This window comes from Chlorocebus sabaeus, chromosome 12, assembly GCF_047675955.1.
Source record: "Chlorocebus sabaeus isolate Y175 chromosome 12, mChlSab1.0.hap1, whole genome shotgun sequence".
Lineage (NCBI taxonomy): Eukaryota > Metazoa > Chordata > Mammalia > Primates > Cercopithecidae > Chlorocebus > Chlorocebus sabaeus.
The window spans coordinates 46,774,053-46,786,671 of NC_132915.1; the positions used below are offsets into that span (position 1 = coordinate 46,774,053).

The window sequence follows — 12,619 nt, forward strand, 5'->3', positions numbered from 1 at the left end:
GAGATTTCAGCAAGATTGCTGGATCAATAATATACTGAGATATTAGGACTCATATTCACCAGCAATCAACAGAATATGCAATTTAACAGAAAAATTTGTTTAAATAATAGCAGGTATCTAGGAAGGGAAGTCGTATTACAATTTCAGGGATTGTTAAAATGTGAAATAGTGTTTTTAAATTGCTATATGTTTGGGGAGTCTATATGTATCTATATTCTAAAAGTACAAAGAAAGGTAAGGGAAAAATAAACACCAAAGTTATTCAGGATGGTGATTATTTCTGGTGGGTCAGGAGAGATGTTCATAGCTTCAACTGTATTGGTAATATATTCTTTGTTGACTGGTTAATACACAGGCATTCATTGTATTTTTCTTTATATTGAAATATTTAATTAAAAATGAAGAAGGAAATCTACTGATGTCATTAGTCAGAGAAAGAATGCTGGAGGTGGAACAAATCTTTGCAGCAAGATCTTAAGTTCGGGGGAGTTAACTGCTATATGGGCAAAGAGGAGTCAGAGAAGGAAAACCAAAAGAACTGTACAGAGAACGTGGAGGAAAAATTGAGTACTTTAATAAAGAAACAAGGGAGAGAAAGTTTTTAACAAGAAAAAGAGAAGCTTTGGTCAACAGTGTCAGATCCCATAGAGGAAATAGAAAACTGAGAAGAGACTGTTGGACTTTACTAAGAAGACTGTATTAACAAGACTATCTTGATAGCAAGTGATAGAAACAGATTTCAAACTAACATAAGAAAAAACACAAAATCAAAGGATGAACTGTAGATTATAGACTTGGTAAAGGTACAGAAAATTGGAAACAGACACCCTAATGTTTTTAATGCTTCTATCTCACATCTCTTCATTCCAGACCAGACTAGCTTTCTCCATGCAGCTTTGGCTGTGTGTATTGGCCATGTGGTAAACCTACATTCTTATAGCTCTGCCTCAGAGAAGAAAAGAACTACTCATTCTCATCTCCTGCTCTTCCTCTAATTTACAAGATAGTTAAATTTGCAGAGCCACAGGAATACAAATACTTTATCTGTATGTCATTTTGAGTTAGGATTTAGGTTTATTTCATTATATGTTAATTTTCACCTACATGAATAATTGACAGGAATTTCAGAGTCATGCAGGATACAGAGTAGTTTCTATTGGGCAGGACTGATTTATACATTGCAGTACTTAGGTATTCTTTGCTGTCACCCACTTCAGTTGCCAATCATTGTGGCACTCAAAAGTGCCCCAACAAATTTCCAAAATACACATCTGGATAGTATGTACTATTTGAGAACTACTGATTTAGAAGAAAAGCAGATCAACTGGGTTGATTAGTAAAAATGAAAGAATACCCAGACTTAACCTCTTACTAAAGATCTACATGAATCATTGTCCTTGATGTAGCATAACTGCCTGAGAGTCAGGTATTTATTTGACTTTATTTATTGAGTGACCTACTTTGTTAGGTCAAGCCTTTTTACTTGAAAGAATATGATAAACAGAAAACAATTCTGAATAGAAAATGAAGGGAAGGATGATGGTAGAAGTTCCTGTGTGGAATTTTGTGTGTTGGAAAAAATAGCTTTTCAGTGAAATCTGTGAGAAATACCTTAAATAATATAGTATAGGTCAAAGCTTTGCAAATGTCTTTTTTCTATATACAAGAAATTTCTACTGTGTGCTATGAAAGACTTTTTTTTGGTAATTTTTACATATGTTAGTCCTTAGTTTTTAAAATCCCATTTTAAATAGTATCAGTAACTTTTTATTTCATCAAATCCAAAGATTTTTAAAAGTCCTTTCTGAAAATGTCCATTTTTCACTCTCTTGAATCCTATGAAATTTATACAAGGAATAGAAAAAAACATTATTGCTTCTCTTGAGAATTTTTGCAGGGTATATTTATAAATGATCAACATCATATGAATACTTAGTACTGCTGCTGTTAAATTTGTAATGAGTTGCAGGGTTTTGAAATTCCTTGACTGGCTTTCATCCAAGTACTTTATTTTCAAGGCTTAGATACAGTACAACCAATGAGAGACATACAGTTAACTATTGACCCTATCATGAAAATATTTCAGTTTTTAAGTATGAAGATGTTATTCATATTTAGGATATATTTAAGAAACATATCTTTCACTAGCTTGAATATATGAATTTGGAGCTGCAAATGATGATCTTTAGCCTTTGACTCTATAACCCCCAAAGTTGGTAATATTTAATTTAGATTAATGTGATAATGTAGTCTTCCTAAGAACTGATTCAAATGTAATTTAAATAACATCTATATTCATGCTTTTCAGAGGCTTACTGAGAAATTCTTTATCTTATAAAATATAAATTTCAGAAATATATCATGGTCTATTATAAATTTTTAGAATTCAAAAATTATTCTAAGGAATATTGATGCCTCTCTTTTTGAAGCCTATGTAGGAATTAAGTATTATGAGCAATTTAATACTATACATGGATATTCATTTCCTCTGGCTAGTCCACAAAGGCCTTTTTGAGCAATAAAATACCCATAAAATAAGAAGTAATACTATTGTAATAGCACACCATGAGGACAGGAAAACAATCAAAGTATTGAAATCTGATTTTTAGGAAAACAAGTTTAATCAGAGATGAATGAGCAATCTTCATGAGACTTCTGCAGATATTTGATAGTCTCTGTTTCTAATAACTCAATCATTATAACTGTACTTGAAAAGTTATGGCCTTTTTTCGTGTGTATGTCTTTAAAATTTATGAATGGGGTATTTAACGTAGACTTGCAGTCAAAGAAACTGCAAGGTGGGTGATTCACTGCCATCAGGGTCCCAGAGCTTCTCCTGCTGGGGTGTCAGCTGCAGGAACCTTACCAGCTCAAAACTAGATGCTATCACATATCCTGTTGCCTGTCTGCACTCCCATAGGAATTTAGTAATTAAGTTCCAACAGAGCCATCTTGCCAAGCCTAAAGACAATCCTGGTGCCATAAAACTGGCAGATGCATTCAGCCAGCTTGGGAATACACTTTGGGGCCCTCCCCATAGTTGAGGTTGCAGAGGTTTCCTGTGTTGAGAAAAAAAGTGTTTGGAAAAGTTCTCCCAAACTGCATTGGCTGGCTTTAAACTCATTGCAGTATACAGATGCAGGCCGCTGGCCCAGCGTGCTTCTTCACCTAGGTGGTCGCCTGCACTCTGCTCTGGTGCTGTGCATTCTGAATCCTTGGACACTTTTTGGTTCCCCAAGGTAAAACTAGCAGCAGGACTCACAGTTTATCACCATGGTTGCCAACATCCCACCTCAGAGAAATGCTGAAAAAACTGAATCAAATATGAGTGGTTTATTCAACTGAAGTTCAAAATCTTCTTTGATGAAGCTTACATCCCTTGCAGTGTAGCCTGTCAGTTCCTGGTTAACTTTCAGCAAAACACATTTTCTTGGTAAGATGAAAGAATTCTGAAAATCGATGACCATGGCATGTGAAAGAGATGATTTAAGTGAATGTCTGCCTTACTTTCAAACAGGAAATGATGCTGTCCTTAAGTGGCTGTCCAGGTCTCACCACATGCTTTTTCAATTGATGGTGTGGCTGGTCTTTCATATGGGAAGACTACTTGGCTGATCATCTTCTGTTCATCTCCCAAAGTGAGCGCCAAGGGAACTGTTCAGTAACTTTATATAAGTTTACAGATAAATTTCTTTTGAAGTTTCTGGGCCATGGTTTGAAGAAAGGCCATGGGAAATTTCTTTTGTTCCGTGGGAAAAATGAAAAGTCACCTTTTCTGCATAACTTAGAAGATTAGGGAGTTTGAGGCCAAGTACCATACCCCCTTCATTGTTTCCAACCATAGTGTTTTAACTGCCCACTAATCTCCTTAATTCAGTTACTTCAAAGGTAACATCTAACCCATTTGGAAATGCATTGTCACCTTGACATGTATCCCTCAAAAAATCCACTTGTCTAAAAAATTCCTGGATGAAGAAATTTTTCTTGGGCTTCATGAGAGTTCCACATTACCTCAATGAGGTTTTTAGGCTTAAAAACATCTCCAGTTTTACAAATGATGATAGTATCTTTATTTAGTCCATCCAAGCCCATCGAAATGGGGATGTTGAACAGCCAAATCTTTGTTTTTAAGAATTTCCTGTTTGGCTTCACTTTCACCTTCAGCAAATTCAGTTTCATTTTCTGATGCTCCAAAGCCAGATCCTCTTGGTGGAAGAGGCTCCAAACTCTGTGTGTACAGTGTCCTCATGCTTCCCTCTCCTGCTGCCACCTGAGAGAGCTCCCCAGGCCTGACCAATCCTTGGTTATGAGGGCAGAGGCTGCCGTTCTATACTTAGATACAGATAATGCTGTTAACATCCCCCTGAAACATCAAGTATTATTTTTGTTGATCTGGCTTTTTTTTTTAATTGGTTCTCTGAGTAGATATTCACTTAAATCATCTCTTAAATTGGGGTGGATTCTTTTTTTCTTGCCACCGCTCAACTCCAGTACCAAAAAGTATTGACAAAGAGGGTGGAGGAAGAATATAATTAAAGTGGTAAATAGTATATAGGACATGTGAGGAATAGCTATTTCTATGTTGAATTAACTGAGTTTAAGCAGGAAAAGGAGAGTAAAAAAGAGGAGTTCAGAAAGACATTGCACAGTTTCTCCTTTAGGATATCAAATAGCACTACCATCGTCTTTCAAGGAGTCAGAATGGGTATGCATTGCAACCTCATAGTCATTAGTAAGGATGTCATATGTAAGTCTAGTGTTTAGGAGGGCTACGATTGAACTCATAATATTACCATATAAACATTGAGAAATTATATTGGTAGTGATGAGGATGAATTATTCTGGATATACTTTTGGTTCCCATTATCTGTTCCACTATTTAGTACCTGGTATTTAGTTTTCAAGAGAGCTTTTCTTCTCGTAACTTAAACAGAAGATTTGAAATAACAACAAACCAACAGTCAAACTCTTTTTTCTGTGAATAGACAAATATTTATTTTTCCCATGAATACTTGAAAGTCAATTATATTAATTAACTTTCTAAATTTCACATATAACATGTTTTTACTATCCATTATTTTCTCCATACTTGTGGGAACAGAAGTTTAAGTGATATGGTTCAACAAATTCAATTAAAATGCATTCGTTTAGTTATTCAGATTATTTTGAAAGAAACTACCTTGCTAATATCACATAGGTTAAAATTTGCTATAAAGGCATATAATGTTAAAAGTATTCATATAAATTAAAAGTACTTGTTAAATGTTTTGAGTATTTTTGGTCTTTCAGAATTAAAAGTATTAGTAAACTGTTTTGAATAATTTGACAGTTGAAATAATAGTGTTGATTTTCATTTTGAGAAATGATATTTAAACATAGTTACAAAATAATTATTTAATTGGACATTAGCTAGAACTTATGTTACAAAGTACAAGAGCATTGAATTAATTTAACTCCTTGTAAATGTTATTGAGAGTAGGGTATCTCTTATCCATATGCGGATATCCATATTTCTCTGATAGAACCTAATTTGAACACATCAAGACAGATTGGCATTTTCAGACCCATAAAAAAACTGCTTTGTTAATTGCAAACCATATTTAGTATGACCTTATAACAAAGTAGCACCTTAAGTGTTGTGCTTTGTCTTTAATGTGCACACTGGAGCTGGGTTCATCTGTACCAGACAACTACACTTCATGAAAAGTTTTTTTTCTTGATAGGCAATTAGCAGTAATTAGGAAGATTCACCTCAATAAGATGTCAACATGAGATTGTTTTAAAAAGTTGAATGTCAGTGACTTAAAAAAGGAAGTTCTTCTGACACCTGTGTATGACATGTGAAACATGAAATGTTAATTTAACTTTTCTGCTTATTATTCATGCACAATATTATTTTGTCATTCAGACTCTGCATTGACAGAGTGTAAGGGTGTTAAAATAGTGTTGCTAGAATAAAAAGAGGATTAATCTACCATTGGCCAATTAGCCAAAAGGTACTTAATGGTCTCTAAAGGCTACTGAAGTCTAACTACTAGCAAAAGCATTGGTGAAAAGTCCTTTATATTACCTTCATGTGCTTGACATTTTGTGAAACACAGTGTAGCCCTCTCATAACTGCAGTTGTCAGAAAATAGTTTATAAATGAGTGATGCAGTAACTTAGTGGATTTTTCATATGAAATTTTGTTACATAAATAATTATGTGTCTGCCTAAGATCTTTTTTTGGTTATTGGTTTTTAATTTTTAATTCTTTCTCTTGGTGATCTCAAGTATCGTAACAAAAGAAAATTAATGTTTTAAATTTAAAAGTCTTGTTACTAAACTTGGAAGTTATTAATCTGAACTGTTTACCTTTTTAAATAAGTCTTATATGGAAAATATTTGTTAGTGACATAGAAAATGATGGCATTGTCTTGATAACTCATACATTTTAATTGACTGTAAATTTAGTCCTATACCTGGACAACATACAGAATTTTATTTCTTTGCATTTTATCCCCTTTAAAAGTATAATATTTTCAATAAAAGAACATTGATTCTATTCACAGGAGGGAGAATATCATTAAAATTATGGTGACTTTCTAGGGAGTTCTTGCCTATAGAATTTACATATATCCTGTTCAATTAGGATTTTCTCTCCAGTCTCATTTATTTACATTCTGGTAACATAATTTATGTTGTAATTTTTTTAAAACACAATAATAAGATTTTAAAATTGCTGCCTCTACTTAATTATGAATCGGAATAATCAGATTGTGAGAATGTAAATGAACTTATTTCTGTATTCAACATTAAATAGTCTTAAGTCAGTCCTAAGCATAATTTAAGATGAGATATTTTGGAGAAGTTATTGGAAACAGATCATTCTCGTTTAATGATTGTTTTTCTCTACTTGGATTGTCAAGCCTTTTGGCTTTCAAAAGGAGAAAGAAAACATGGAGAGTACACTATTGTTATAGATGGCAACTAAGCCTCACTTTTTACTCTGGTTACTGATTCACCTTTTTCAATATTGAGCGTCTCACCGTTGCTCCAGCATGGACTGCAAAATGTTCTTTGGCCACCAGCTATTTCCTGCATGGGCCTCCCAGAAACTCTGATCCAGTGTCTCTGGCATTCCACCTCATGTTTGGCTATATTTTCTGGAATTTTGTGTCTTTATGTTTCAGACTCCACTATCTCAATTATTTCCAAATTTTTTAAATGGTTCATTACTTTAAATTTTTAATCCAGTGATAAAAAACAAATGGGAAAGACTGAACTATGTCTTTGAATGCTGTAGGATGGATATTGTCCAGAAAAAAAACCGTAGGTCAGAATCATTTTCATTTTAGAAGTGAAGAGCTATACCCGATCCCATTCGTTTCCCTTGGAGCACTGCTTCTGAACTGGTTGGATACCCAATAGCGTTTTCTTTACATGTGCTACAACTAGCAACATGTTCGTTGAATAGGCAGATATTGAGTATTTTATTCTTCTGAGACATCAAGATCAGAGAGTATCTAAAAATATATTGTTTGGGGAGTAATTAGGGAAATGATTTTCTCAGCTTCTTTTCTAAGCCCTTTATTTCTCATTATGGGGCCTGAAGAATATTTTCCAAGGGCCTTGTTTTATTTTTTCTGATAGTTCGTTCCTGAACATTAAAATGTTTACCAGGTCTCCCTGATGGAGGAGGATGCCTGATGTCCTCAGACTGCCCCCAGTTTACTGACCAGTGATTTGGCAACTATCTTCTCTTGAGTAAAAGTTGGAAAGCAGAGTGGTCATAGATCTAAGCTAGTACATTCAATGCTGTACTTAGCTTCTAGATCACATTTTACAGAACAAATCAGGGGAATATGGGGAGGGAAACAGGCTCTAGCCAGCATTTACCAGACAGGAATTGAAGGTAGCAGCAGTTCCCTCAGCTTCCCGTTTTGTTTCTTCATAGCACTTACTATAGTTTATTGTTACGTATTTCTGGATTACAGACCAGTAGCTACCTAAAGGCAAGGATTATTTATAACCTTTTTCTTATTGAAAACAGAGAACTAGCATAGTGCTAACTACATAGTATGTGTAAAAAGAATAAATGATAGATATTGAATCAGGTTCTGAATCTAGGTACTCCATATCTAAATCTGCCAGCAAATGTCAAGTTGGTGCCACGAATAAAAGCAGTTTGTGAATGAAATCCCGTATAAGAAAATAAGGAAAAATAGGCCAGGGGAGACTAATTTACCCTATTCATGGGATTCTACAGTTACAGTTGAGAGCAGCAAACAAAAGCTTCTGGCCAGAGGCTTTTTGCTTGTCAGTTAAACTACAAAATGCAGATCTGGTAGAGGCAATTGATATTTCTAGCATAGAAAATGGAACATACAAATAAACTGAAACAGAACAAAAAATATTAAAAGGAAAATGGGGGACAGGCACAGTGGCTCATGACTATAATCCAAGCATTTTGAGAGGCCGAGGTGGGAGGATTGCTTGAGGCCATGAGTTCAAGAGCAGGCTGGGCAACACAGCAAGATCCCATATCTACAAAAAAATTTAAAAATTAGCTGGGTATTTTTACTCACTGTAGTCCCTGCTACTCGGGAGGCTGAGGCAGGAGGATCACTTGAACCCAAGAGTTTGAGGCTGTAGTGGGCTATGATTAAACCACTGTACTCCAGCCTGGGCAATAGAGCAAGACCTTGTCTGAAAAGAAAATGGGACAATTTGTAAAGCAATTGAATAAATAAAATGAATACAAAATTATGGATAAAGAAAAAAAATTAATCCAGAGTGAGAATATTATATAAACTCTACACACTGTGGGGTTTGGGAGACTTTCTTGAGATGGGACAGAGTGGCAGTAAGATAACAAGAAGTAGATTCTAGAAAGTCACTGGTGTAAAAAAATATCAGGACCCATATTAATTTTCTGTGCTACAAAACACCACAAATTTAGCAGCTGAGAAACATCATATGCATTCATTACCTCACAGTGTCATTGGGTCAGGAGTCTGATACAGCCTAGTGGGGTGCTCTGCTCAGAATGTGGCAAGGTTGCAATCAGTGTGTCAGCCAGGCTGCCTTTTTTGAGAAATTCAGTTCCTTGTGGGTATAGGACTGAGGTCTGTGGCTTGCTGGCTGAGAGCCAAGGATCATTCTCAGCTCATTGAGGCCTCCCTTAGGTCTTGTCTTGTAGCTCCTTTCATAACATGGCAACTTACTTCTTTAAAGCCAGCAGGGGAATCTCCCTGACCTCAGAGAATGCCTCTGGCCTTCTTTGAAAGGGCTCATCTGATTAGGTCAGGACCAGCCAAGAAAAGCTTGCTTTTGATTAGCTCTCAGAAACTTGATTAGGGACCCTGACCCTAATTACATCTACAGAATTCTCTTTGCATATAACATAATGTAATCATGGGAATGATAGCCTATCATATTTTTGGGTCCCATACAAGGGGAGGGTATTGTACCAGAGCATGTCATCTGAGAACTGTGTCTACCACAGGATATTATACTGAAGAATAAGTTTTTCAGTACATTCTTATTTCTTCTTACAGTCGCTTAGAGAGTTCTCTCCTTTTCAGGGATTTATGCTTCCTCAATGTTAAATTTAAATAAATTATTAATAGATAGTGTCTAGTTTAAAAATTTTATAGTGTTAAGTTCTATTTTATAACCTTTGGTTAGAAATAATTTACTACACGTAAATCAATACGAATCTCAGTACTTATTCTTATTGAAGTCAACTTTTAAATTGAAATAGATGTTTGGGAGACTGTAGACGGATTGCACTGCTGCGGATATAGAGTCAGAGGAGCATATCTGCCTTCAATACCTGTGTAGTAGTGTAGGAGGGATCCTAGATTGATTCTAGTCAAACAAGTAACTATGACTTAAGACAAACTAAAGTTTCTGTCATGAGAGAAATTACCAGGTTATTATGTATATACATGTTAAAGTTTTATTAATTTAGCTCCTCAGCCTTTAACACTTCTCAGACACTATTAGTAGCCTTTACCACAAGATAACAATGCTGACAATGAACATCTACTACGTGCAATCACAGACGTTTTAAGATTCTGTCCTCAAGATCACCTTTGTTAGGCAGACAAGCACCATCTCTTTTTAAATGAGGAAACAAAGCCATGTGTTTGTGCAAGTTCACTCAGCTGGTAAGCAGTAGACCCAGAGAATACGAATCCAGAAATTATTATTCTTCCATGTGTGTTTTGTTATCACTTGTTCTTAACATAATGTGACTTAAATGCTTATAAATATTTGCTTGAAGATGGAAAGGCAATAGTAGAGAAATAGGAATCATGCTGCTAATAAACAAGAAAACTCACAATTTTAAGAGTAATCTTAATTTATTGGTAGATTTTATGGCAGAGTCTCTTTCTAACAAGGTCACCCACAAAAGTTGTCTCACAGCCTACAGCAAATGTAAGCAAAAGAAAGTTATTTATACATTTTTTTCTCATCTATAGCTTTCTCAAGTAAGAAGTAGAATTTTTAAACTGAGAGAAGTTAGTAAGAGAACTCCAGTTATTTGTCCACAATGCTAAGGAGAACCAAAGGTTTCCAAACTGATGGAATGTGTGATTTACATATTTCCTGTTTTTCAACAGATGCTGCGTAGCATTTCTATGCATATATAACTAACACCGGAAATATGTTTTCAAGATTGTAGATTTTAAATATTGTTTAATCAAAATATTATATTTTAATAAAGTACAAGTCATTTAGTTTACTGCCTCCATACTTTCAGTATTTCTTCATTTAATACATTTTTATATTGTTAAATTGAAGTTGAAAGTTACGTATGCATGTCTTTTAGAAGAATGTATTTATTGGCTTGGTCTTTCCTCAGTGGAGGCACATTTATAGTGTCAGGATCTGCCAGGTAGAAAGATCAGACAGAAATCTGGTGGCATACAAGTATAACAAATGAGAGAAGCCGCCTAAGTATTCCAGTAAGAAGAAAAGAACAAAGAAGTCTTCATAAAGGAGGAATACTAAGCTGCCCTTTAAAGATGAGACAGATTTCAGCAGAAAGAAACACCATGTGTGGAGTCATCCATGTAAAAATGGCAGGCAGGTTTGGGGAATGGCAGGCAGGTTTGGCTTCGTATGATGCCTGACAGCGACACAAATTGAAGCCTAAACTTAGAGAGCCTTATTATCCACAAACATTTGAGCTTTATTCTATTGGAATGAAGAACCCATGAAGGGCTTTGATTAAGGGAATAACTGGTCAGTGTTGTTTTAGGAAGTTGTATAAAAGGTGGAATGAAGGTAGGGAAAGGTTGACGGGAGAGAGAGGGTTATTGTAATAGTCTTAATGAGATAATGAGGGTTTGCATTAAGAGAGTGGCTGAAAGGAATGAAAATGAGAAACACTATGTAATTTGCAGAACCTGAGAATTGATTGGACATAGAGAATGAATAAACAGGGAGGGAGATGGATTCAAGCTTGAATATTAGACAGGAAGATTTCCAGGTTTAAGGAAACTAAGAGTTTACTTTTAGATATTAATTATTAGGTTCTTTTGGGACAACTCATGAACAAATTTCATGGAACAAATTTCATAAACAATTTCCTAAAATTCTATAGAACCATGCTTTTAGATTATAAGGTAAAATATAGCCAAATAGTTTTTTCACCACAGCATACTTTTTGTGTTGCCAGAACATAGTTTAATCTGAAGTATATCAAGTTCTAGTTTTGAATCCATGATCTGAAATATTCATGTTTAATAATATGCACTTACATATACAAATACATATATAATGATGGTGTAGTTTCTAGAAATTGTGTTTTAAATATAGTGTTAATACTTAAGTAACATGTTTCATGTTCATCTTACTGTACACTTTAGCTACATCTTTTGCTATTTCTAATTGGAATTTTTAACAAAGAAAAATTTTTCCCCCTCTGAGAGATTTCAGTATCATTTTGTCTAATTGTACCTTATGTTAAGGTACCACATTATAAGCTTCTTTGGAATAATAAATAGTAATGCAAATACCCTCTTAAGCAGCTCTGAGTTGTTATGCCATTATAGTTTGGTGACATTCTGCTGACTATAGATTGGTGAATGAGAAGGGCTAACATTAAGATGGTTTCTTTTACACTCCTTCATAAAAACATTACTATTATGTCATTTAGCAAAATGTTTATGCTATTAAAAATTCAAAATGTAAGGAGTTTAGTGCATTTCTACCTCAACATTAGAAACAGGACTTTTCAACAATCAATCAAGTGCATAAAACTGAGCGAGTTTGTTTGCACGCTATTTATTTGAACTAAATCTCTAACAAGCCTCGTCTGCTAATTGGACTTAACATTTATGTTGCTAAATGAGAAGCATTTTGGCTGCTATATAGGATGGTAAGACCTACCCAGTGGAATAAACAGCTAACATCTGTTATCCTGTCCTGCTCCAGCTTGGCTTTTCTCAGTTAAGTACTACATCAGCCCTGAAGTCGAGGTTATCAAATATGTGAATCTCTGGCTCACCCATTTATGTGTGAAGGTAAAGAAATAGTGCATCATCAGTCAGGACCAGCCAACCAAAAGATATTGAGTACAGCTGGTTCACTTTGTTTTAACTTTGCAAGCCCTACTACTATAAGC

General features: G+C 34.9%; 1 protein-coding gene and 1 pseudogene across 6 annotated transcripts in view; one reads left to right on the plus strand and one right to left on the minus strand.

Moving 5' to 3' along the window:
* Positions 1–12,619, plus strand: part of CNTLN (centlein) — a 366,668-nt gene that overhangs the window by 301,351 nt on the left and 52,698 nt on the right. The window lies entirely within an intron of this gene.
* Positions 2,817–4,976, minus strand: LOC140713016 (sorting and assembly machinery component 50 homolog pseudogene; annotated as a pseudogene).